This window comes from Cimex lectularius, unplaced genomic scaffold (assembly GCF_000648675.2).
Source record: "Cimex lectularius strain Harlan isolate CLEC.00 unplaced genomic scaffold, Clec_2.1 scaffold134, whole genome shotgun sequence".
Taxonomy (NCBI): domain Eukaryota; kingdom Metazoa; phylum Arthropoda; class Insecta; order Hemiptera; family Cimicidae; genus Cimex; species Cimex lectularius.
The window spans coordinates 179,493-194,363 of record NW_019392747.1 but is presented as its reverse complement, the minus strand read 5'-3'; the positions used below and the strand labels follow the sequence as shown (position 1 = coordinate 194,363).

The window sequence follows — 14,871 nt, the reverse complement described above, 5'->3', positions numbered from 1 at the left end:
CAAACAGCTCATATTACACTAATATAAAAAACCAAATTTTTATCATCACATCCAATAAAACGAAAAATTAATGTAGTAAATAATTTCGTAAATAAAATTTTCGTAAATTAATATTACCTTTCGTAACGATAATATAAACAATTTAATAGAAACTTCTACAGCAAATAATTACCCCCACAAAAACTACTAGAAAAAATAATGGCAAAACAAAAATTAAATTGTTATAATAACTTTAAAAAACAAAAATAATAAAAATATTATGTACAAATAATTCATGCTGCTATGATTTATTTACACGGTATATACAAAAAATATTAAGAATCCGTAAAAAGAAAAAGCAATATATAATAATTTAATCATATACCAGTACATAAAAACTAAAAATTGCCTTGCCACTTTTTATATAAAATTAAAGAAAAAATGTTTAATTCTAATGTATATTTGCTCACAAGTAACTGTAAAAAGACATATGTATAGGAAAAATATTAATAACAAAGATTTTTCACCACACATAAATAGCAACAAATCTAATATAACGTTTAAAAATGTAAAATGTATTTTAAAAGAAAAAATGAGACCAGATTAAATTGGTTAGAAAAAGTATATGTAAATATTTAGAATAATAACGTAAATTTGCAAAAGGAAAGGAAAAAAATTGCGAACGATATAGTTATATTATAGTCATATATAAAAAAAGAAAATATAAAGAAATAATCGAACAGTAATGAGGTCATAATTGATAAAATTGATACCTTGAGAGATAAATGAATAAATGGTTACACATTGTTGGGCCGTTCATTGGTATATACTGTAATTTTATTAGGTCTATATATTTTAAGATTAAAAGCCAATATAAACAAGAATGATTTTTCATAGGATAGACAATTATATTAAATGAACACTGAGAGGACTTGAGGTCGAAAACGTTTTGGTAAAAAATAAAATTCAATGCTGCTGTATATGTTCAGTAACCTACAGTACAATTACTAAATGTTAAAAAATAAAGAACAAAAAATTAATTACTACTTTTTTAAATTACAATCTTTAATTATTATTTACAATGTGTAATTTGCGGATACATGAACTTATGTACAACTATTTACATTGAGGGGAGCAAATAAACAATGTTTTCCTCCCTCTTCACTTTGTTTACTTTGTTTTACTGTTTACTCAGAAAGGAGGTCGCGGGGCCATTTCCTCTTGAGACGCCTTATGGGGTAGTAGGGATGGGTTCTATTGGACAGGGCTTGGGCAAGACTATTTTGATGGTGGGAGAGTTTTTTGTGGAACTTGGTAAATTTTTGGGGAATAAATTTTTGGATGTAAGTAATTTGAAGGTCGTTGTGGAGTGTAGCATTTGAGACATAGTAAGGAGCATTTACAATGGATTTGATGACTTTAGATTGAGAGGATTGGAGACGTTGGATATTGGAAGGTTTAGCGGTTCCCCACAGTTCTATTCCGTATGTCCAAATCGGTTGTAGTAGTGTTTTGTAAATTGTAAGTTTGTTTTTTGTCGATAGTTTAGACTGTCGTCCTATATGTCTGTGCAGTAGACCATATCTGTCTAGGTTTTGTCGTGTATGTTGATTCCACGTTAGTCGTGATTCTAGGTGGACCCAATTAATACTAAAAAGAAAATTTGTTTGACAGAAAAGATGGTGAGTATGTTGTTCAATCTTTACAAATGATAGTTGCTACTCACAGTTGTTGTTTTCAATGATCCGGATTTCAAACTTACAGCTCATCATCAGGTTGAAGGCCACGTCTCTCGACATGAATTGTAAAAGTACTTAGCTTTCATTCATTTCTTTCAATCTGACGATGAGCTATAAGTTTGAAATTCGGATGGTTGATAACAAGATTGTTAGAGTTGTTGAATACCATTGTGCAGAACATAACGTGTCCACTGGCATCCGATTGTTGCAAAGTTGTTTCTTGAACAATTCGCATTCCTGTTTAATTACTTAATGTTGGCAGATTTGTTAATTGCTCGGAAAGTTCTCAGTCCGTGAAGTATTTCATCGGCAAGAAACTATGGTTCCGAACTTCGTTCCGCATGCTTTCGCTTCTTATTTAAGGCTATTCCTGCCAATGTTTGATAAATGGTCGAAGTTTGAATCATGAAAACTCATTTAAGAATTGGGATAAGCTAATAAAAACATAAACATTTGTTATACGTATAATTGTTACAATAGAAGTACATAAAACAACAACATTTGTTAAATTTTGATATTTGACTTTTGAAGTTGACTGATGTGACATTATTATTAACTTGGACACTCCATTTGGCTCTCACACTCTTACAACACACTCACGCAGTCTTAACTACATACATATATCAAATTAAATTTTATAATACCCCGCAATAATATAAATATCGATTTTATCACGATTTTTATTAATCTGTTTATTATACTAAATGGAAGATTCCAGCTAAATTACGTTATAATACAAGAAATCATGACAATCTCCGTGACAGTTAATCTGCCTAATGGTGTTATAATATAGCCTGTTGCGTAATAAAAGTGAAGACAATATCCTTACAAAACAAAACTGTTAACTCAGCTTAATAGTAAGATGATAACAAGTAATTGAAGACACATGGTTAGATAATGTAATCAAAATAATCATAATCATAAAGTTATTAATAACCAACAATTGTGATATTTCTCCATATGCTCTGCGAGGTAATGAACCAGCAATTTGGTCAATTTCGTCTACCTATCCTCTGTGGTTTATTTAAAGATTTCCTTTTTGGTTCTTAGGAGTGATGAACTTGTAGCTTGTTCGTTTCCGATATTTTTGGTATGCGCATCCTCGCTGTTTTAGTCTGCCAGGCGTGATTTGGTGAAACAAAATGACACAGACTATTCAATTAAAATGGTGAACCGCGAAAATAGGTAGAGTGGGATTTTCCGGGACGATCAGACTGCAAATTATAAATTCAGAGTAATGAACCTATAATTTGCTGGTCGTTTCCCGCAAATATGTATTTTAAACAAAAGACAAAAAAAAGTATTTATTTGCTGATATTAAAGCAATTAAGTGATAAAGTAGAATAATATAATGTAAAATGAACAATATAACACAAGCAATTAAGGTTTTTAGTTGAGATGAAAAAAGTTAATGGCACGAGAGGGATTCGAACCCACGACCTTCGGCCTGATACGCCGCTGCTCTACCACCTGAGCTATCGTGACCTCGATCCACTCGGACATCAACTCCCCATCTCAACCCCACCTTATGAGTTTTTTTGTTGAGATGGGGAGTTGATGTCCGAGTGGATCGAGGTCACGATAGCTCAGGTGGTAGAGCAGCGTCGTATCAAGCCGAAGGTCGTGGGTTCGAATCCCTCTCGTGCCATTAACGTTTTTCATCTCAACTAAAAACCTTAATTAATTGTAAAGTATTAATTGGTCAAGCGGACCACGAAAATAGTGAATTGAATATAACACAAGTTTAACTTGTGCTTGCGAAAAAGAAACAAGTATTTATTAACAATTTTAACAAAAGAATCTGACACTTGCTTTTTGATAAACCTTTTTAAAACTGCCTTCTCACCACTTAATTTAACGTTAAAAGAAAGAAAGGTTGTAACATTTATCTTCAAATAATTGTATTGGCACATTGTATGTACAAAGTAATTAAGTGTTTAACGTCCAATTTACCTTTTCGATGTGGAAGATGGGTCAAACCACTTGAAAATAACTTTTACATATTATTTCCAATAAAAATTTCATGGGATTTACCTTGGATTCGAACCAGAACCGCTAGCGTGGCAAAGACGAGTCGTACCCAACTACTCCTGGTAGAATAATACTGTGAGTGTTTATTTCCGTTTGTAGTATATCAATAAAACATAAGTTCTAAAGTTTAGTTGCAGTATTACATCGTATGGTTGTTATCTTAAAGTAAGTTAAGTGTGCAAATATACAACTAAAGCGTACTAAGCGGGACACTTAAGTCATATTAATTCCTCGAAAACAGTTTTAATTTAATGGCCAACGTTCGAAGTGGTCCTGTAATGTGCTCAGGGATAGTACAAGAGGGTATTGCCAAGTAGAAGCCATTTCCTAGAATTTAAACAGCGGTTGCAGGGTTAGGGTGGTCTCCTATTATTCCCTAAGGAGCGGACATTAAACTGGCGCGCCCCGTTTCTAAATTACTGTGATCCTCAAGGGATTCCACCGTTGGCGGTGTAAGCCTTTTCTAGTTTGACACCCCCCTTGTATTTGAATCGAATGTTTGAAAGGAAATAATGGCTTAGTGGGGAAAATAGTCAGCATTATGATATATTTGAATCCCATAAAGAATAAAAGAACACTACCAAATTCAGTGATTTTAATAAAGCAATATACAAGGAAAAAATAAGAAAAACAAAAATCCCTTAAAAACGACACACACAACTGCTGGAACGGACATGCAGAAATGTAAGTTCCATTCCAAGCAGCTACTACAATTTCCCCTCAGCACTCTGAAAAGATGGCTCTCGAAAAGGTTGTGGCAATGAGAGCAGTGGTGGGCATTCACAAACGGAACTGACCGAGTGTTTATTTAATCGATAATCAATTGTGAATAAATATGAAACACTTTTATTCTCTTTGTATTGATTTTTATATCTGTAAACAATTACAACGGTAAAAATGATCTAAGGACAAAATTGACATGAAAAACACGTGAGGAGAAATCACCACCTAGTGGTGAGCCTCCTTTAGAAGGAAATAATAAAGTCCAATTTTTCGGCCCTCAGTGTCTCAGTCGACGGGAGGATTATCTGAGATGGTAATGGAACTAAGCTGACGGACCTGGGATTTGTGGAAAGGCATTGATGGGATTTTTTAATAGTTTCTCGTTACCTCTGGAACAAAGGGAATATTAAGGTCTCAGTGTAGAGTGAAGTTTGATACAAGGTAAGGAGGGTTTGTTCACCATGTTTTCCAAAGTATTTTGATCGGAATCTTTGGATGCGTTGTGAGATGGAATGCTTGGTTGACCCCCAGGTTCGGTACCACCTACCCTAACCATCACTAAACATACCCAGATAAAGATTGGCTCGACATGGTAAAGTACACACCAAAATACGACCTTTTTAAACACAATTCAAGCCAATTTATGATCCCCGTCCAGATTTCTTGAAAAGGTTTTAAAAGAATCGCTACTTGAGCTTCTTCAGCTCACGCCTTTCTACCTATTCGTTACCCTAGGTCATGTCATAAACGTCACCAACAGGGCATCCAGGCAAAAATAATCCTACCCCTTCTAAAAGTCTAAAAAAAATTCACAATCCACTTCTGCCAGGCACATATTTAAGCGGCATCCCTACTGCACCCAACAGCTGCGACGAAAATACCTAAGAAGAAAAAATCCACGCTTCAGTATTGTTCTTGACACAGAAAAGACTTTCGACAGTGTGGACCCATGAATATTACACAAGCTCGAGGGCAATATTCCAGACACCTATGTCAGACGCATCACTCATTAATCATCGATTATTACTACCTCACGGGCCGAACGTTTGCAAAAAAAAATACCGGAGCTCACTTTCCAACTCTTACCTTACACTTATACTCTGAAGTCTCACAAGGAAGCGTATTAGGTCCATTTCTTTACGTTATCTACAATTTTCCTACACATGTAAACCTCAACATAGCCCAATTCACAGATGATCTTACAACCCTAAGCACCTCTAGAATTTGTAAATCAAAAAAGAACATCTAACCCCAGTACTACGGTTATGGCGATTTGTTTTTCAAACTTATGCTTTACGATAATTGAAGTTTATCTCGAAGCAAACGCCAATAATAAATTTGTAACTTCTTATTAAAAAAATGTAATAGTTTCATCCTTGTTTACGGATATCATTAACTTTAAATGACACTGGCAATATTATTTAATTTTCTTCTTGTATACTTGTAATTTTGGCTCTATTTAAATAAAATTGAGGTATTAATTTTTTTACCACAACTTCCTTATTAACAAATAAAAGAAGAAAAATGGAATGAGAAAAAGCTGGAAGAAAGAGGAAGGGGTATAAAATATATCCTCTCATAAAAAAAGTATTAAAGCTTTAATTTTAATCTTAGAACTTGTGGGGGTGTGTTTCGTGAAAACAAAAACTGCGCCGTTCGGCTTAGGGCCTAATCAATTCGGCTTAAATTTTCTAACTTAGCATTTTCTAGTTTAATTAATCCCTAGAGTTTTTCATTCTCATAGCCCGTGTTAAGAGAAAGAGTCGTGGCCTCAAAAAATTCATTTAAAAAAAATTAAATTTATTTGTGTGTTTCGTAGTGAAAATTGTTTGTTTCATAATTTGTCGAATTCGTGATGAGCGGTCAAGAATGAGTCAGTTTAGAAAAACACCTACTTCATTTTTTGCCAACGCGTTTCGACCTTTATTCCGATCATCTTCAGTGAAAGCATAAGACTAAAAATCCGCAAACCCCTAAAATATTTGGGCATAAAGTAAGTACATAAAGAACGGTTACCACTAATGTACGACCTATAATCTGTGGAATCCAATCACCGTTCCGCAATCTGTCGAAATGCGTTAAGATCAAATTTGCTTTGTATGAGGACAAATGCAATGTAAAGAAGTCGGTTGAGTTCATAGATTGACAAAAGATAAAAAACGCTAATGTAATGAAGAGGGTCTAGTAGTTTCTTTCGATGTTAAATCCTTATTTATTTCAATTCCTTTCAATATAATAATATACGTCATATAATAACGCTGGCAAAACGTGGGCGAATTTATCAATGTGCCGCGTGATCTGTTTTTTTCATTTAATTTAGCGCTTTAGGAATGAATGCCTATTTAAAATAAGACAACAAAATATATATGCAGGTTGATGGTGTGGCGAGGGAGGCTTTTGTCCCCCTTTTTTGCAGATATGCTAACGAATGATTTGATTGATTATATATCTGGTCGCATACAATCTGTATTTAAGGTATTGGTTGAGATAAAAAGCCAGTGTCACAAGCGGGTTTCGAGCCCACGACCTTCGGCTAAATACGCCGCTGCTCTACCACTTGTATGTATATTACTATCTCACTGGCATTCTCAACACGACACACAAGAATGGCACAATTATGCAGAAACCAATTCTTTGAGACCTGAGGATGATCTCAATAAAGATCGAAACGTTGGTACGATAAAGAAAATGTTTTACAAAAACCTACGTCACACCAGACAGCATCACGATTTCCGAATAATTACACTTAGTATTTTATGAAAATTTAAGAAACTTTGGCAACGAACATGTCTCAAGCCCAATGGTTAAGTTGTATAGAGTATATATGTTTTTCAATAATTGTAAATTCCTAACGATTTCTCGAAATGAACTAAAATTGCAAAATATAATTTTTTTTGTACAGTTTTATTGTATTTTACTATCGTTTTTTTACATAACATGCTAATAGATTTGTTTTTATTATATAAAAGGCCCGTTATCGCGTGGGAAGGCGGTTTCTCCCTATCAGACAAGACCCGACATTTAAATGCAGTCATAAAAGTGCCATTGTCGGCCTTGTTCGTCTGGCCCCAAACCGTTCCCAGTCGTTAAATAGGACAAAACAAAGCCACAAGCCGTTTCCGCTGTTTGCCACGTCGATAAGGCCATCTGGAAATCCGAAGAGATAGATGTTCTAATCGTCCAAATCGGTTAGGATTTACGAAAGTTTTTTATTCCCAGACAAAGGACTTGCAAAACAATGCTGGATTTTCGTTTGGAATCGTCGTTAGATGATCAATGTAGATCTTTCGGCTCAAAATTTAAAATCTTCTAATTCCAATAGAGTAAACGATGGGGGTAATAATTACCCCTATAGACTGGGTTGCTTTATGCATCGTTCACTCATTACAGTTTGTGCCGGTACCGACATAAATCGTATATCTACCAGTTTAGTGTCACTATCTGTGAAAATAGATTTTTCCCTTTTAAAATTTTTGAAGGTTAATGTTTATACGATGGCTAATCTCCCCATTTCGAAGCAAACTCTAAACTCTGAGCGACATCTATAAATGCTCGTCTAGAAAAATAAACATTTACTTTTCGCTTGGGACAACACGGATAAGTACGGCCGTGTTACAAAGGGACCACTTTAGGTCATGACTGCAATACTTCCTTTTTGTCCATGGTTAAATTTTCAGATAAAAACCTGTTTGTCAAAAATTGGTATTTAGTGCCATCACTGGCCAAGTAATTGGTAGTAAGTTACTAGAAAACTAATTCCTTTATAGCCTGTTATTTAGTATAGGCATAATTGACATCTACATCTCTACTCTACTCCTATCTTCACATCTACTCAGAAAAAATCTAACGATTGGCAATTCTTTGGGACAATACATCAACTGTAGTACAAAAAAATTGTTCCTTAAAATGAAAAGGATCATACGTAGTTGAGCCCTCGGTGAGATAGAACCAGGTCCGTGGTAGTTTAATTTACGTAGAAATGGATGTTTCGGGATATAAAACCCATCTTCAGAAATCCAAGCGTAGAATTTCGAGATATAGCAACCAATAGTCAATATGGTTCATGTCAAAATTATACATAAAACTATAGACAGTGTGGGCAGCGGAAAATAACATGTGCAAGGAAAATGTCCGCCTTATTTAATAAGGCTTACATTTTCTTTGAATATGGAATTTTCCATAAATGCCACCAGCGATGTTGCATAAGCCCATAGTTTTATGTATAATTTTGACATGAACCATAGTGACTATTAGTTGCCCTTATATCGAAATTCTATCTTAGAATGGTGAAGATGGGCTACCCGAATTGTCTATCTCTAAATAAATAAAACTGACATTGAATAACTGGTTTCTCTTTCAGCCTTAATATATTTATGAAAATAACGGTCATATCTGTTCTTATAATTAATATATCTTTATAATTAATATATATTCTTTATATATATTCAAAAATAAATTTTATGTACACCATTTCCAATTCATCCTTTTCGAAACGATATTGAGCTTTTTCTAAATAAAATGATTTTTTTTAAATTAAATTTTTCCAAATCAAATTTTCCATTATCCATTTCGAATACGAAATATTAAAATAAATCGTTTAAGTGTGTGTAAACATCAATGTACGTTTGTATAAACTTACAACAAAACGCCGAGCTGAAAAAGTTGATTTTGGCACAGAAAAAGTTGACTTAAAAAACTAAATGACAAACTATTTAGAAATTATTATTTGAAAAAAAAATGTATTAACAATTTATATTTGAAAATTTTTTAATTCTGTTTTGAAGATTGCATTAGACTTTGAAAAGTTAATATTTATAATTTGAAATTATGAAATGTGACAGTACCACCTGGATACACTTATATAATCGAATTGTGATAATGTACAAAAATGTACGAGAAAAAAAGAAAAATTGACTTTTTGTAAATACTGGTTGTACTTGTAGAACCACCGTTTACAAAAAGTTAATCTACCTACTCACCCCACTTTCATCATTGCTAAGAAAAGCTATGTAATATTTCCACGTACTCATGTAAGTACAAAAAAAGTTGTTCCACTCTTATCACCCCCTTGTCAAATGTTTCGTCAAAATAAAGGAGTTTTCGTGATAATATTAATGATAACATGCTACAATTTAACAACCATTTCAGATTTCGTCGGATTCCTGTCAGTTTCTCAAATATTTATATATCCAGATTTAATACAAATACAAACCTGACCCCTGTCAATCTATTCAATCATTTTCGTTCATGTCCAGTTGTTGGAAGCACTTTCTACATAGTACATGTACTTCTAGTACATGTCGAAGTAATATTAACGTTAACAAAATAGAAACTACAATTCATAGACTTGAATTTTCGCCTTTTATACATTTAATTAATTAGTTTTTTTAGATCATTTATTGGTTATAGGATTTGTTTTCGATAACATTCGGCTACTTTTCGATAACAGGTTGAGTCACCCTCTCAGACTAAGGTAGTGGTGAGTCATACACCGGTCAATTCAATAGAAATCATTCATAGTTAAAAAGTTACGATTTGGTAATAATATCGAAAGACTCAATTACTAAATATGTTTGTTTTCGCGTTTTGACAAGAATGTCACGAATCAATAGTAAATATAAAAGACAGATATGTACTATTTCGTCTATGGTGTAACGTTAAAATGGAAAATTTACCATACACACACATTCACAAAAATTTAATCAATGTCCGTTCTATTAATTTTGTCGTTGGTGACTGTATGTTTGTTTTTCATCGTTTGTATGTTTGGAATAACAAACAATAACAAAGACCTTTTTTTTAGTTAGCAAATATTTTCTATAGTACTTTTAAATAATTGGTCTTTTTATGTAAGGTCTTGGTTGAAATGAAAAAGTTAGGGTCATCAGCGGGATACGAACCCACGAACTTCAGCTATTTTTTTTTCTATTTTTTTCCTCTTTTTGCCTGTTACCTGTCAAGTGGTTAGAGCAGCGGCTTATTGAACCGAAGGTCGTGGGTTCGAATCCGGCTCGTGACACTAACTTTTTCAACCAAGACCTTACACAAAAAGAATAATTATTTGAAAGAAGTAATTTGGTCAATAAGACCACTAAAGATAATGGATTTAATTTTCTATAGTAATATATTTAAGAATTTTACATTCACATAGTGGTCCACATTTCGGTTTAGTCAGCACAGATTTGGAAGAAATTGTACAATTGGACCAATTTCTTCTTTTTTTATATTCAAAAACATTCTATAAAAGCCTATTACAAAAATTTCTTTATTGTTTCATTACGTTCTTGTTAATGTTAAGAAAGAAAAATTTAAATTTTTCCAAATTTTGAAAATATACATTGACTTATGAATACAATTTCATATATTTCGTAATTTACATTCCGTGATTTACAAATATAATTTTAATTTTTTTCTCATTTTACTTTACATTTAAAACGTAGATAGAGTATTTGTATAGAGAGATGATCGGAATGAGGGAGAGAGAGGGAACTCATTTTGTACCAGATTTTTTTTTTAATTATCACAATTTAATTACAAAATTTTTAAATAACGCCATTAAATGTGAAATTTTTAAACAAAAAAAAGTTTTCAGTTAAAAAACATTCATTTCACAGTACTCCATCGTGCGGTATAATGGATAACAAAATATCATCTATATTATATTTATATATAATATAAAAATAATAAATTTAAAAAAGCCAGGCGTACTTCGATATTTTAAGCGGTCTTAAGTTTCTTTCTATTGTAAAGAAAATTTAAGGCAAAATTGGACCACTATGGCATGTGAATCATTGGTTGAAAAACGCACTACATTTTTGTAATCCGCATAAAACACATCCGCATAAAAGTCGCAGCCATTTTAATTTTAATAAATAAATCGATACCTTTCTACACATATATGTATTAAAATGGTTTGTCCTGAAAATCTTGGTTGGCAACGTTCAACATTAGTTTTATCTCTACTTAATAATTGAAACCAATACTACAATTATAAGCGAACTAAATACTATTAAAAATAATGTATAGCTTTTTTATTTATACATATGTCATCACTGTCATCTCACATATGCGTGCAATTCTTATGTCGAGTACATTGTAGTTTATACAATGATTTTCGCTGTGTTCTGTATAATCCAATTTCAACTTGAGCTTGTGAATTATTGTAAAGGAATATTTGAAACCAACCCTCGGTCGTAAATTTCAGGCTGAACCGCGAAAATGTGACGCCTGTGTAAATCACGAGAGCCATTTACACCTTAAATGCTAAACCGCCTGCCTCTGAAAGAAACAAAAAAAAAAACGAAAACTAAACGAGCAACATTGGTTTTTCTAAAGGAGTGACGGCACATTTTTCCTCGTCTGAACGGTTCGACATACGCATCGGTTAAATAAGTAACCAGGTTCATCATAACCCGTCAGTGCAATTACAACAGGAACGATTATAAACAGATTTGCTAAAATGGGGTAATTGGTGATCCTTCGGGATTAATGGCTTGAAAGGTTACACAAATCCATTTAGAGAAAGTACAACTCCATTCATTTATAAATTTACCGTGTAATAAAAAAAAAGTTGATATACCAAATAGATAACCGAATTGTGTAACTACATCCTGTTCGAGAATAAAATGTTCACCCTAGTTACATCACCTTCTTTTAATGTCAGTAAGACTATTAACTGCCGTTAATATTTCACTCGATTAACATTTCCGAATCCACTTGAAATTGACCTGAGTCAGTTGTAAGACCGTTTTAATACTTCGTAACCATTTGGAACGGAAATAGGAAAATATATACTACTGGCAAGGGAAGAGGTAGTATGTGTCACTGATCAAAATGCATTGGCAATAAATAAGAATCAAATTTCAAGTCTGATCTAGGTGATTTTTTAGTTAATGAGTTCAACTATTGAACGTTCGTTGTTAAATCCTATTAATTACTATTAAATCATTATTTTTGGATGGTGAGTTCCATTTCTCAAAGTTTTTTTTTTGCAACGGTTAAAACTCTGACGGCGTTCAACAGCCGAACTATATGACCAAACAGACAACCGGCAATATGACCGATGACCGACGCCGTCGTCCACTGTAACAGATTTTCGTCAGTTCACGTCATAGCCCAAATGGATGTAGAAGACTTGTTACTGCTCGAAAATTCTTAGTTTACATACAAATAGAGGGAAAGAAATAATCAAAAATATTGGAAGTTCCATTTATAAAACTATCCTCGACCACAGCTTACGCTGGACGTCCCTCCGATGATAAAGCGGATCACGCATGTCCCAAAGAGTCTGGTTCTCCTCAACAACACTTGTCAATTTTGCGCAACCATCGAAATGAAAACGGAACGAAAACGTAAACAAAAAGTAAAGAACTCCGTTAAACAATGGTGAGCGTTTGATGTCACGTGGTTGACAGCTGAATTCGAAGTAACAATTCGGCCGAAAAGGACGGGAAAATCCAAATTTATTTGGATCGGAAAGTGCTTCGGCCGTGCACGGCCCAACACGACCGAACGAATTGGTTCTAATGGACGCGTGCTCATTCGATTCTTCGCTTTTGGATCATCCGGCCCTATTCGGCCGTGCCAGTTCTGCCGAAAACGGTTCCAGTGGACGGCCTACCAAGACGTTGAGTCGGCGACTCATCACAGTAAGATAAAGGTCCCGGGCATACTTACAAATGTTTTTTTTTTTTTTTTAACTACGCCACACCTTTTACCTTATAATTTTCGGCCATTCTCATCGATAACCCGTATCGATTTCTTTTCGGTACTCGTGGCTTCGGTTCGGACGCTTTCAGCTACTGCATTCCGAAAATGAGCTATCCCAACCTATAATAATTAATAAATTTCAAGTACAACAATACAAAAAGATATCAGCCCTGGGGGTGGTTTAGTAAAAAGCCCATTTGTAAGTATGTAGGATCACTGGATTTGAAACCGGGACCTTTACGTTAAAGTGATGAGCGCCATGTCAACACCTTACCGTTGCGACCACCGACGACCCTGTAACCACATTTTCTGTTTAACCTGTGATCAATTTATCAGAATCTTATTCTTCCACAATCTTCGACCCTGACTTATCTAGTAAAACAGTTAGATATACGTAGCTATGACACTCGTAAACAACCTAACACCTTAGAATCCCATGGATGAAACAAGATTCGTACCAGGATATTGTATGCATAGCCGACCTGCAGGAAACGAAAAAAAACGCCAATTTTTCAGAACTTCAATTTAGCCAGCCGTGGAAAAGGGAGAAGACAGCCGGATCTTCCAAAGAAAGATAATTTTTTAGAGATATTATCGGACGGACGTGCTCTGATAGTTTCCATTCTTTCAAGACAGACCACAAAAATCCTTGAAGTTTGTAAAACCTTCCCGTCGGAGACCCAGGCGGACGTGAACTTTTTTCAAAGTTCATCAGAGCGGTTCAACCCCAAGAGACGTCTGGAATGACGTCAATACGAGCCCAGTGGGTCATGATGTCATGAAATAGTCGCCTTGCATCTCTGGGCTCGACACTACTCAACAACCTCGATATTGCCCGTGACAGATCAAAAATAACTTTTCTTTTCCACCTGGGCGATTGTGCAACAGATACTTCGAAAATTTATCTAAAATGTTATGTCGTAAAAGGCATTGGGAGACGTAAAATAAGCATGGTGATGTAATTTACCGGACTGATTATATATTTATTTATAATTACACTTTAATAGCTTATTAAGGCATTCAGAGGAAGTTGAAATAAAGGAATGATATAAAATAAGCGATACCAATACAAATAAACTATTGTACTTTAATTGAAATTATTGTAATATATATTATATCTGTGTTCTATTAAAAAAAAAATATATATATATTATGTATTCTATATACAATTATCTTCTATATAGGGTTAGACTATAGACTAATTTAGTTCTGTCAACAATATTTATTGATAAATTACATTTTACATAATTTATAATTTCAATTAATTATTCTTTTTATCTAAGACTGTTTCCTCAATAGTCGTAGTAATAGCAAAATATAAAATCACGCGGAGCACTCTTCTCAAATTTTATCTTTTGGATTAGACTCGTGGGACGGTCAGGCCATAGGCAGGTTATTCTTTCACGAGCGGGATTCGAACCCACGTTCTTCGACTAAATACGCCGCTGCTCTGCCACTTGAGCTATCGTGACATCGATCCGTTCGGACACTAACTTCCCATCTCAACCTCACTTCTGGAATTTTCCCTCCTTTTTGCCGTTTTTCCAATGTCGTGTAATCTAATCCCGAATTAATTAATAATTCTAATCCCGCTCGTGACAGTCACTTTTTTATCTCAACCAATAAATATTAATTAATTGGAAAGTCAATTGGTCAATCGGACCACGAGCTGTAATGGATCTATTAATAA

General features: G+C 34.0%; 1 protein-coding gene and 1 long non-coding RNA gene across 4 annotated transcripts in view; one reads left to right on the top strand and one right to left on the bottom strand.

The window, feature by feature from the left end:
* Positions 1–14,871, top strand: part of LOC106670168 — a 276,453-nt gene that overhangs the window by 137,284 nt on the left and 124,298 nt on the right. The window lies entirely within an intron of this gene.
* LOC112127001 overlaps positions 1–14,871 on the bottom strand; it is a 60,216-nt gene that overhangs the window by 32,691 nt on the left and 12,654 nt on the right. The gene's annotated exons all lie outside the window — the stretch shown is intronic.